Source organism: Carassius auratus, unplaced genomic scaffold (assembly GCF_003368295.1).
Source record: "Carassius auratus strain Wakin unplaced genomic scaffold, ASM336829v1 scaf_tig00216421, whole genome shotgun sequence".
NCBI classification, from domain to species: domain Eukaryota; kingdom Metazoa; phylum Chordata; class Actinopteri; order Cypriniformes; family Cyprinidae; genus Carassius; species Carassius auratus.
In genome coordinates, this window is record NW_020528564.1 from 15,705 (window position 1) to 28,890 (window position 13,186).

At 38.5% G+C, this 13,186-nt stretch overlaps 1 pseudogene; it reads left to right on the plus strand.

Moving 5' to 3' along the window:
* The first annotated feature begins 416 nt into the window (after positions 1-416).
* Positions 417-7,641, plus strand: LOC113098148 (tumor necrosis factor receptor superfamily member 21-like; annotated as a pseudogene).
* Positions 7,642-13,186: the final 5,545 nt, after the last annotated feature.

Consider the following 13,186-nt stretch of genomic DNA (forward strand, 5'->3'; position numbering starts at 1 on the left):
AATAATACTTTAATATCAAACTTATGAATGGCAGTGTATATAGGCTATACCATTTGAAGGCCCACGTTATTTTATATGTAAATTTTAAAATGTAAAATAAACTATATTTTTTATTCAGCGTGATATATATGTTTTTACACATTTTCTACAGGCTTTTTATATTTAACTTTATATAAGTTGTAAGGTTAAATTGAGGCCACATTGTCCAATTTACTGTAATGATTTACACAACATGTGCCACAATGATAATAATTAACTTTATTACTTTGTGTGTGCGTACAGTACACCTGTAACACCTTTAGTCATACTATTTGTGAGTCTAACGCCCTGTAGGGTAGACTCAACTTAACGACTCCCCCAGTATCTTCCCGGAAACCGGCTGGTATCAGGCCCGTGATACGGCGCGCGGCGCAGACAAGCAGCCAGTGGCGAGTTTCGGTCGTGACGTGTGTCGCCAGTTCCCGCCCATCATCCGCAGCCCGTCTCTGCTGCACAGGGAGTCCGTAACCTGGACAAACAGCAGCCAGACTTCAGTTCACATATCCATCCATCATCGCTATGGGAATTATAGCGTTCTTCTTCCGAAACGAAGCTCTTATCCCCTACTACTTGAAACCCGTGCACGGCGGGGCACAGACTATAAAAAGGCGTCAGTGGACGGAATTTGTACACTGAGGGAATAAGCCAGCGAAGGGACAATACCTCACAACAATGTGGGTGTCCTGTTGATGCGGAGATGCTGATGCTCCACCTATGAAGCCGAAAAGTAACAGATGTGGACCAGGGCATATTTAAACAAGAGTGATTCCGCTGGGACGATGCCTGGGAAGATGTCTATGACTTGGTCGCTGATAATGGTAAGTGGAGGATACATTTATTTACGCATTATGCTCCTCTTGTTCTCTCGAATATTCTGGCTTTTGTTGGATTTAAAGGGACAGTAGAGACACCTGGTGTATGCTACTGTAGTGAGGATGGAGCCCAAACAAAAGATTAGGACAGGATAATAAAGCAATTGTTTTCCTTTTAAACGAATTAATAGTAAAGCTGGCACACCTAAGCTTATGACACAGGTTAAATGGATAAACACAATCTTAAGAGTATTATTGTAGGCTATTGTTTGTGGTACTAATTTCACATATTTATCCTACATTAGTCAGTGTTTATTATAAAATATAAACGCTGAATAACAAGTCCATGAAACGTGGCATAGTTAAAGGTTAAATTAGGGACAATACTTGATCTATTTTAAGATGTATTATAATGGGAAGTATATATATTTTTTCCTCTTGAGTACCGGTATACATTCTATTACATCGTTGTAGTTGTTATGGCTTAGTAACATACCTACTTATTAGTTTACAGACATAAATTTGACTTAAAACTGCTGCCTTGTTCAAATTTAAACATTCACTTAATGTTCCTATGTTGTTTTTGTTTTGAAGATATTAACCATTGATATTTTTTTATTAAATCAAAGTGATTCGTATGACTTGTTTTTCTATATGTTTTCATTCTAAAGGCATCTGCATGACATATGTTATTGTTTCATAGACAATGGCCTGTTGACATGACTTAAAATGGCTATTGTGTTGTAAAGATTTACATTTACAATCCTCATGCAGTAAGAAGCCAGCTGAGGTTAATTTGGTATCTCTATTCAGACTGGCTCATCCATTAGCAGGCCTTTATCAGGGGACCTTTAAATCCCATAATGCACACAGCTTTCTGTTGCTGCTCAATTTTCAAAACTGCATTTCAGTTGTTTGATACCCATGCAGGCTAATATGCATTGTTAGTCTCACAACACCAGAAGGTTTAGTAGTTTGCTCTGTCAGTGTAAATCATCCATGCACCCTCGAAAAAACATATTTTTTGGCATTGACGCAAATGATGCGATGTGTTTGGCAAATGGCCTGACATTTGCAGGAATACTCCTCGCTCATTCATGCCACCTGCAGACTCGCTGGCTGTTGTTGATTATTAAACAGGCATGGATGTCTCTAGACAGGGAGTGTTTGTTCTTGCTTTGTAGTCTTCAGTTATTATGTATCAGAGGTGTAACAGGTGATAGTCTCGCAGAGTCTGGCACATGGAGTCCTGATGCTATCACATCTTTCCCTCTGTCTGTTTTTGTAGATTTGCATACTACTGTATGTTTGTCTTGACGAGAATCTGTCCTGAAGTTCATAGGCAAATTCACTGAGACACACCCCAGGTTTCCCCACATGTTCAATATTTAGTTACATTTAGTTACATCACTGATTGCTCACTAAGTATAAATACATGTGATGTTAGGTAATTCTGTATGCACAGATAGCAAGCTCACGTATCAGTGAAAAGCCAAGTCCATTTACTCAAAGGTTAGTCAGGAAACCCCATGAGTCATTACAAATCATCCTGGCTCATCAGCGCAGCTCAGTCAACAATCAAGCCTTGAAAATGTAAATTATGGTTTTAAATATCCTGCGAAATAAAACTTAATCTATTGTTAATTGAACATTTTAGTTTATTGAACTTTTAGACAAAAAAAAAATCCTAAATGAGGAAAATTTTGTAGTAGTTGATATTTCCACGGCCAAAAGTATGATGAGGTTATGATAGCTTATAACAGTAAAGCAGACTGCTTGAATAAAATGCATAAATATCAGTTGACTATATCTCCAAATAGATTTGATATTTAAATTCATAGTTTTATTATCAAAGCTCAGTTTTTTTATGTATAGGGCAATAAAACCTGTTTTATCATGTTTGACACTTAAAGTTTAACATGACATTCCAAACATCTGTTTTCTGATAAACAGATCAAATCTTAGTCTTAATTGAGTTTAAGAACTTTTTTAGTTTTCCTTGTTTTTGTTTCTCATGGCCTTACAGGTAATAATATGTCTGCTTAACATTTAGAATGAATATTTATGAATTTGTTTTGTAAAGCATGTGAGTTTCTATGAAAATGGCACTGCAATAAAGGGGTTCGTTTTGAACTGGTGCCAGAACTGCATATTTCACTTGAGACATTACACAGACACTCTCACATAAGAACTCATATTTATATAATCTTTGATAAAAATGTCCAAATTAGGTTTCGTACAAGTGCCCTTTTAACCCAGACGCTGTTCAGGGTGGGGTAAGAAGGTCTCAGTGTTTTGTACATCGCGTTCCTTCTTGTGGTTTTTTAAAGCAAGAGTGCGTGAAAAAGTGTTCCTCTTATCTTGGGTTGCCAGTTCCTCTTTCCAGAACCGCTTGAAAGAAAAACCAACTTGGGAGACAACAGTGTACTCATTCTTCGCTTTAGAAGCGCACTAAGCATACAGACATTGTCCTGTCATCAGTGAAGTCCTGTCATCCCTCTCGCTGCCCCACTTCAAACCCTGGTCTGTTAGTTCACCGCTGGCCCTCTTCTCTCTAGAGTTAAGGCTGCTGGTTAAGCACAGCTTTATCTAATCACTATTCATGTTCAGTCTGTCCTCCTGAAACAATCCCCATCACCTCACGAAGAGCAACACATGCATCCAAGCCCAAGCACTCTGGCATCATCCCAGGGTTAGTATGTGTTTGCTGGAGAATATTAATGTCATGTTTGTTTTGATTCAGCACCCCCCTGTATTAGCGAGGAAATTAGTCTCCTGCGCTTTTATACTAGTCTTCTGTGCGGTCTGTTGTTGAGGAAATGTAGTAAAACTCCAGGGGATTCATGATCAGCAGTTAATAGAGCTTTGTGTTTAGAAACTGATGATGCAGCGAGGCCCTTGTGTGCCGCGCTTTAAAAGCATCATATTTTTGGTGATGACTTTTGTACCGAGCCCAAGATGCCTGTCGTGTGCCGAATTAAAATGTGGACTAGCATCATAAAGAATATTAGGTGCAGTTAACATGCTGTGCAGACAGCTTTGCTAGATGCGCCAGAGGAAAGAGGGGGACTGTTATGATCGGAATTTGGCTTTCAATGGGGCAAGCTTAAGCTGTAGTTACTTTAGACCGGCTGTGTTTACAGGCTTCTTGTCATTAAAAGTTATTCTGAAGGTCACCGGGCTGTGGGAGTGCTGTCAACGCATTCCAGGGTTCCCTGTTGTTGGTCTGTAAAGTGTTTTTGCATGGGTGATTTGTTGCAGACTGTGTAAACGTTAAGCGAACTTATGTTTTAGAGAGGAGTTAGGAGTTGCTTACATTTGCTCATTACCTAAACGTAATGCTAATTGTTTTTGTGATACTGTTTTTCTCTTTTTCAATATAATCAATTACATTTTTAAGCCCAATGGGTAATATTTTGTGCAGCATACTGTTGTGATATTAATGAATATTTATTGGTTAACAGTAAATAAACAAATTGAAACAATTGTAATAATAATAACATTTCTTTTACAGACCAAAAAAAAAGACTAATTCAACAAAAACAAAGCTTCCCACTTTCATTGCAGAGAGCGGTGAAACTTTGCCGTGTTTTATTTTTTATTTTTTTGAAATTAGAAAATTTTGAAATTATTCCCATATCACTAATGATCCAAGAGGACCATTGTTCCAAAGAATAATACATTAGTTCAAATAAAAAATAACTGGCAACTTTTGAGAAAGGTGGGATTTTTACAAATGGTGCAGCCAAATATAGTCTTATTCATGTATTTCTTGATATAGTGCCTTATTTTATTAAGACCAAGGTACAGTCGAGATGATGAGCAATTGTAAACAGTGTTCTCTTTGTCTTATTTCAAATAAAATATTTATTTATAAAAATGTCTTACTTCAGTGATAATGCTTAAAGTTGGGATGAAATAGAAATTAATCTATCCTCTAAACAAATTTCTTCATCTGTAAATGTGTTTTCCTTTCCCTGTGAAATGACAGACCTTTCTTATGACGTATGCTGGATTTCACCAATAATTTTTGGTAATTTTTGTCTACATAAACCCGCCCCACCCTGCATTTTTCCAATAATCCATTTTACTCGGATGTACGTCACACTATGGAAGAAATCATCTGATGCTACTTCCTTTTCATCACACTTTAGATGACTGTTGGCTCCATTTTCTCGAATTAGTGACTCTTCCACTGGTTATTATGAAATGTCAAACTTGTCTTGTAGTTGCTGTAAAGACTTGAGTATGTAGCCATCAAACAACTGAAAGAATTTTCTAGCACCAGTGGTCTTCTTTATTGTGCTATTGTTGACTCTTCTTACAATACAAACCCATGACGCAGTGGTCCTTCATGCTAAATAGACTGTCATTATGCATTTTGATTGATGTATTGTCATTGCATAACAAACTTCTTGTTGTTCTTTCATTGTTAGCTGCTGTTCACTGCGGTCAGTGACGTCTTAACCCACACACTGACCCCCAGCCCGACCACAGAGAAGCCCTTGTCTCCTCGACACTACCACCACATCGACCCCTCCACTGGAAACAAGCTGGTCTGCGACAAGTGTCCGGCGGGCACCTACGTGTCCTCCCACTGCACAGAGGCCAGCGTACGGGAATGCAGCCCCTGCTCAGATGGCACCTTCACCCGGGGCGAGAACGGTGTTCAGCAGTGCCACCGCTGCCAGAGACCCTGCCAAGCCCCATTCGTCGAGAAAACTCCCTGTACGTCCACCAACGACCGGTTGTGCGTGTGCCCGCCAGGCAGCTTCTCCCAGGGTGGAAAGTGTCAGCGGTACTCATTATGTCCACCGGGGTGGGGCGTCCGAAAGCGAGGGAGTGAGACAGAGGATGTGCGCTGCCGGGAATGTCAGCGTGGCACCTTCTCCGACGTGGCATCAGATGCTCTGAGGTGCCGATCTCACACAGATTGCTCGTCTCTGGGCTTAACGTTGCTGATCAAAGGCACAGAAAAGACAGATAGTGTGTGTGGACCAACTCCAGCCAGTTCGGTCTATGTCCTACTTGGAGAGGCCTACGTTTCCACGGTTTCCAGCACTGAGTCAGCATATAGAGGTGAGAGTGGAAAAAGATCAGTGAAGAGCTATTCCTCACTGAATAGACTGTTTTGATAGATAGATAGATAGATAGATAGATAGATAGATAGATAGATAGATAGATAGATAGATAGATAGATAGATAGATAGATAGATAGATAGATAGATAGATAGATTTCTTTACTTGGTAGTGTTATATTCTCCTGGTTTGTTGTACAAGTGCATTCATCCACTGGTTCTGTTACTCACAGCTCCCTCTTTTCAGCTTGATTGCTCAACCCCTTCATCAACTTCTCTAATTTGGTGTTTAAATAAAGCAGTGGTTGTATGTGATGTTTTCGTTAATGTTCTTTAGAGGACTCTTTTTTTAAGCCTGTACGGATGAAGCTGTTTATGGGTTATTTAAAATTATTTAACGCTTTTTAATTCGCACATATAAAAACCTTTCGAGAGTTTTAATGGTTGGTAAGATTATTTAAATGTTTTTCAGAGAAAACTCTTGTGCTCAACAAGACTTGGTTTCTTTTTCAACTATTTTAGTATGTTTTATTTTATTTTTTTTTACTATTTTAGTACTCCAGTCTTCAGTGTAACATGACCCTTCAGAAATCCTTCTAAAATGCTGATTTGGTTCCTTCATTTGTTTGAAGTTGTGAAAAATATTGTTATCAACTTTGTGCTTTTTCATATTTTTGTGGAAACTGATAGATACTTTTCAGAAGCTTTTGATGAATAGTGTTCTAAAGAACCTAATTTATTTTAAATAGAATGAAAACTGAAAACTGAGTTTTGATTCATTTAACAAATCTTTGCTATATAAAAGTGTTCATTTCTTCAAAACACTTTTTTAAGTCATAGTATTGCCAGTAGTAGTAGTTTTTATCTCTTATTTTCGTAAGAAACCTATTTCTGATTGCTCCATTTGCATTGACTTTAGTTTTTGGGTCAAATCTGAGCAGTTAAGATCAGAAATCCATGTGAGATTATGTTGGCTGAGCAGCACAGCTCCACTTTGCTATCTACACGTGCCAGCTTGATTCTGGATTAAAGTTTAGATACTCCCCCTTCTGTTTTGTTGTCTAGGTTAAGCTCATCTTTAGGACTGCACTTAATTCTCTCTCTCTCTCTCTCTCTCTCTCTCTCTCTCTCTGTCTCTGTTTTGTGTGTAATTATATGGTCTACTCTGCACACAGCTAGTACTGCAGTCTTACCAGCTACAGAGGTTCAGGATGTAGCCGGGTCAGTCCTCAGTAGCACAGACATGGCCCTCAACGCTGAAGAAGACTATCCCACAACCACAGCTTCCTCCAAGGCTAGTGATGAGGATGGCAGACCCTTAATCGCTGCAACTCAGGACCTCCCTAAACTGCAAAACAAGTTTTCCTTATCACAAGACTCCCAGCCTGCCAGTCAACAGGCAATGGAGAGTCTGTCTGAGGCCAAGGCCCAAGGTTTGGGCTACCGGCCCATCCGCAGGGGTGCACCGAGGCCTAGCACGCACAAGCACTTTGACATCAACGAGCACCTCCCTTGGATGATAGTCCTGCTGCTACTGCTGGTGCTGGTAGTGATTGTGGTGTGTAGCGTAAAGCGCAGTTCGCGAGTGCTGAAGAAGGGTCCCAGACAGGATCCCAGCAGCCATCATGGAGAAAGCCATCCACAAGAAGCCCAGCTCTCCAGCGCAGACCAAGGAGAGGTGGATCTACTATTCAAATGGACAGGGTGAGTAATGTTTTGTGTTTTAATTAGATATATTTCAATGTTATGTGTTTACTTACAAGACTTTTGTGCTGGGAGGAAGACCTTTATTTCATTGCTTTATGTGAGCAAACTCAGAGTTTCTCAGGGGAACACAAGTTTTGTAAGAAAACACTGTATCAATAAAATATAATTGTTCCTCCAATCACATATTTTTTTATTTTCGGTGTTTATTGAATGTCTCATCAAAATACCTGATTAAGTTGACCAGTCCAAACAATTAAAAATCTACTTAAAATTATTTCTAAAGATACAAATTTGGACATAGTGTGAATAGCATTAAGTGCTAAAGTAAATTCAACTTTACATTAAAGTTATCCAACCGAATAAGTTCATTAAAGGTGATTTATGTTTAAATACATTCTCCTATCCCAGCGTATCTGTAAGTAAATCATTCGTAGGTTGATTTTCTCTTAAATTATAAACACTATGGTGGTTTCAAAACATCTGTTTGTTTGAGAGCCCCGACCAGCACTGCACAGCAACATCAATGCAACCAATGGTGTGATTTTAAGGCGTGGCTACCTGTTTGGCTGACCATAGCAGGCAGACAGTGGTCCATCGGTGAATGCCATTTATGGATTTATGAAATAGTGTTAATGGGCTCTATGTTCTTTGGCGGATGCACAGACTCTCAGGACTTTGCATTCTGAATTATAATGCACTAGAGCGCCTGTGGATCTTGTCTTCATACCAGTGCGTATCATATTGAGAACTTCTACAGTTACACAACCAAGACCAATGATAAGATCACCTCTCTCGTGTTCTGTCAGTCACATGATCATACAGAACCTGATCTCCTTCTGTTTCCCACTCTGCTCCTTGGGTAGCATTTGCTTTACGTCTCTGGTGTTTTCTCTTTTATTAATTATTTTCACAGTCTCTGTCCCCCTAAAACCTGGTTGTTAATATGCCACAGAGGCTGTTAGGTTAGCTGAGACTGTGGCAATGGGCACTGGCTTATATCAGCCTCAGATATCCACCTGTGTGTATGCTCGAGCAGTTGGAACCAGATTATTCCAGTTCTTTGTGGTTTGAGAGCTAGAGAGTGTATCGGTGGACATGGCCTTGTGGGAGCTGAGTGGGGGGACTGACTAATGTGTCTGAATTCAGGGTGCTGCTGAGCAAACATCTAACCATAAGTGTTTAGTATGCAACTCATCCAACAGAATTTGTTCTATAGATGTGACTGGTACATTAAACCATGTATAGGATAAAATGAGTAATCAAATGAGTAAAAAAATGGTCTCAGACTCTTTGAAACATGGATTGTCAGGTTATAGAGACTTTCAGCTGGGCTATTTTGACTTTAGTTCTATTAAGAAACCACTTAACAACCACCCATACGGGTGTGGACACATCAGCAAAATTTCATGGGTGAAAATCATCTGTTGTCAATAGTGTAGTGACTTATGTATCACAGTTCACACAGAGGTCACTTTCAAACCAAGCAGGTTTCTGTTGATCATCGCAAAGAATTTGCATGACCAACTGAACCCGATTGCAAAAACTGAGTGGGAAAACCTTTTGTCCTCATTAAAAGTTCCCAATCCATTGGATATCTGTTGAAATGAATGGATTATACCTATTAAAAATAAATTTGGCCACACCTTAATAACCTAGCACCCAAAAGATACCTATATATAATTTGAACTGAAATTATGAAAGTGTAACATATATAGTTTTTCTTTGCAGCTCTGTGGACTTTCAACAATTACTATTATGTAGATATTGCTATTATGTATGATATGAACAAATTACAACACTAATTTAAGGGTAGTTTTATGATATTTCATTGTTAATTGGCCTTGAAAATAGTGGAATATCAAAGAAAGGTGGAACCAATGACCTGCTTACGATCATTAAATGTAAAACAAAACAAAAAGTTCAACTCTTCCACCAAAAAGAAAAGAAATCAAAAACACTTGTGCTATTTTTACTGCTGTGTTTTTCTCCCTTGCACTCCTAAACGTGAACAATTTCATTGTTTATTGACTTCGGCGAGCAAAGAATTTATTACATGGTGAACTTTTGAATTAAACTGAGAGAGTAGAGCCTCTTCGAATCATGTTAGAAAGCACAGGTAACCTTTACACAGCCGGTTGCCTCTGCGAACACAACACAAAACATTTCACTAATGCATTCAAGGTGTGCGATTGGGCGGCCTGAAGTGCATGTGTGTCCGTTTACTACATTAGTGAAATAATGGCCATAAAGGGCCGCATGGGAAACATATATAAAGATGAAGGAGCGATCGTACAAATAATGAATTCTTTCATTGGAGGTATAACAAAGCACGCATGGCGGAGATCAAAGACGTAGAACCACCCGCATGTACGCCTCATATAACAACCTCTGCAATAGGTGTTATCTATAAAAGCCCACTGCCCAGAATCAGGGTGGGCTGGGGCTTTTATAAGAGACGATTAGGAACTTCATGGGTGAGCTCAACCTTGCCAGCATTTTGTTTAGGAGTCAGGGAAACTCGGGGGAAGCTTGTAGGATCCCCTTGCTAGTGAACCTCCCCTGGTCTTCATCAGGGGAACGGTTTCATTGTTTTGATGGGGAAGTGGTAATTACTGTGGCTGGTACGGTGTATGAGGTGTCAGGGATTTATGGGATGACTGCGTTGCCGTGAGACATTCCAGCGAAGCCACCACGGCGACTCACTAAAAGGGGGAAGTCCTGACTCCCTTTGAGGATTCCTTTGTTTCGCAGCCAACCTAGACCTGTTGCAGCTGGTTTGCCACCTCTTTGAATTTTCATTTGAAGACGATGATTTGTCCTATTGTAAACGGCTGTAGCTGATAAGCTGTTGTCTTTGTATATGCAAACGAGCCATAAGGAGTTTCTCCACTTTTACATAACGCCTTTTGAATGTACCGTGTTTACAGGTGTTATTGAGATGGACATAGGGTGGTCCGATCACAAGTGGTCAGCCATTTACACCTAGTATGTGTCTCGAATACATCTCATGTGACAGTTAAATAATGTCATGCATTATGCAAAGCTTTACTTGAAACTAGAAATTGCCTGAGAAACAAAGTAGCATTTTAAATGAAATGTAAAATTGTGAAACAGAAAGACTGAAATGGTATTTTCTTGTAAGCTTCTCCAGTAATCTAAATATTTTAATACAAATAATTTCATGCAATGTACTTTTTGAGCATTTCCAGCACAATTGAACAATACCATAATTTTGATCACTATAACCGTGATATGAAATTGTCATACAGTTCATTGCTAGCATTTACTGTATTTTTTATGCTAATATTTAAACAAATATTAAACAAATACTGAAATACAGTTTAACGTAAAATATATATTGTATTTATGCAGTAATATAATGGTTGGTAAAAAAAAATTATGTTTTTGAATAAAGTCTATTAGCTCATCAAGGTTGCATTTATTTTATCAAAAATACAGAACTAAAGTAAAAATACAAGACTAAAGAAATATATTTTGTACTTGTTTTATATATGTATGTATTAGGGGTGTAACGGCTCACAAAATTCACGGTTCGGTTCGGTTCAATACACTGATGTCACGGTTCGGTTCGGTACGGTTCGGTACGTTTTAGATACAGCAAAAAAAAAATTGGCAGATAAATGTCCTTGATTTTTTAAAAAATGTTTTATTTATTAAAACTAACAAAGTATGTGTTTTTTTTACATTGAACAATGATGGAGCTATTCTTTACCCATCTTCTATGGTGTTTTCTTAGCAGCATACTGTATAAAACAAAAATAGCTCCTTATAAATTTTTTTTTAGAAATTAAATGTAATATTGTTGTAGTGGTTATGAACAAATACAAAGATGTAACTCTTTTTATATGGAACTCTATAACTCTTTATATTTAGTGTGTTTTTACTCAATTGGTTCTCTATTTGGGCTTATGTTTTTTGGAACAAAGCAGGAATTACGGTCTGTCTGAAATGGGCTCGTGAAGGAATATTGTAATGGGGCTCAATTACATTAAGCATGTTCTTAAAAACCTGCGTTTTCCACTACAGGAGTAAGGTCTCATATCCGCGGCTATAACGTAAATGCACCATTCGCTGCGGTGATTGTCCGTATACGGAGCCCGGGACGTCACCTGTAGGAGAAAAAAAGCAATCCGTGGCGACGGTTTTTGCAATCCGTCCCCTCAGTTTATAAACCGTACTCACGAATTCATAAACTGTTTCACTCGATTTAACAAAATCGTGCCCACGGATAACAAACCGTGCCCCACGAATTTCCAAATCCGTGCACTTAGATTTATGTAAACCGTACCCCTCGGTTTTTGAATCCGTACCCACGAATTCATAATCCGTGCGCGCACGCTTTCGCAATCGTTCCCTCGGATTTGTAAACCGTACTCACGGATTTCATGCAGCAAACTCCTACGTGTTAAACATACAGTTTTATTGAATATTATATGTGGAATAGGTTTACAGCAAAAGTGTCTTAAGTGATTCTCTATCAAGTGTAGTACGAGGTGGAATACAAAGATTTAATAAGAAAGATGCGCATTAAAATTCTTGTTCAATTGCTGATAATCTATAATAGCACTTGATTATTATGTGCAATAAAACTGGCTTTTGTGACTGACTCTGGAGGTAATTTTTTCCTCTTTGTAAGTTATTTTGGATAAAAGATTCTTATGCATAACCTGTTTAATAATAATTAATAATAGTAACAATTAAAAATAAAGTTTATTTTTATAATTTTAATTTTGTAGGCTAAATAAATGAGTACAAGACAGTAAAAATATTTGTCATAAAATAATTGTGAATTTGCTTTATTTTTAAATAACCTTTGGACAGTTTTGGAAATGCTTGTGTACAATTCTTTCTTAACATGAAAGACTTATTTTGTGATTTTATTTATTATACTAAGCTCCACCCACCTCACCCCACCTGCCGGAGTTAGATGCATGTTTCACTGTTAAGTGTAAAATGCGTGTCAGTTTTCAAATCCGAGGAACGGATTGCGAAAGCGTGCGCACGGATTATGAATTCGTGGGTACGGATTCAAAAACCGAGGGTACGGTTTACACAATCTAAACGCACGGACTGGGAATTCGTGGGCACGGTTGTTAATCCTGGGTACGATTTTTAAACCGAGTGAACAGTTTATTAATTCATGAGCACGGTTTATAAACTGAGGGGACGGATTGCAAAACCGTCGCCACGGATTGATGTTTTTCTCTCCTACAGGTGACGTGCGGGGCTCCGTACCGAGCCTTCAGCGCGTACTGAGTGAGCGAGCGCCTGACTGAGTAGCCTAACATAAACATATAAGTTGGTGTTTTTTTTTCTTCGGGGTGTCAGGGGCATTGCCTGTTACGTCGTTTGGGTTATTGGGCTACCTTGTTGAACGCATAACATTATATTTCACACACCTTTTTTATTTTCCAAATTTAATTAATTAGTCCAACGAACGGTTCAATACGAATACGCGTATCGTTACACCCCTAGTATGTATATATATATATATATATATTATATATATTATATATATACACACCACAA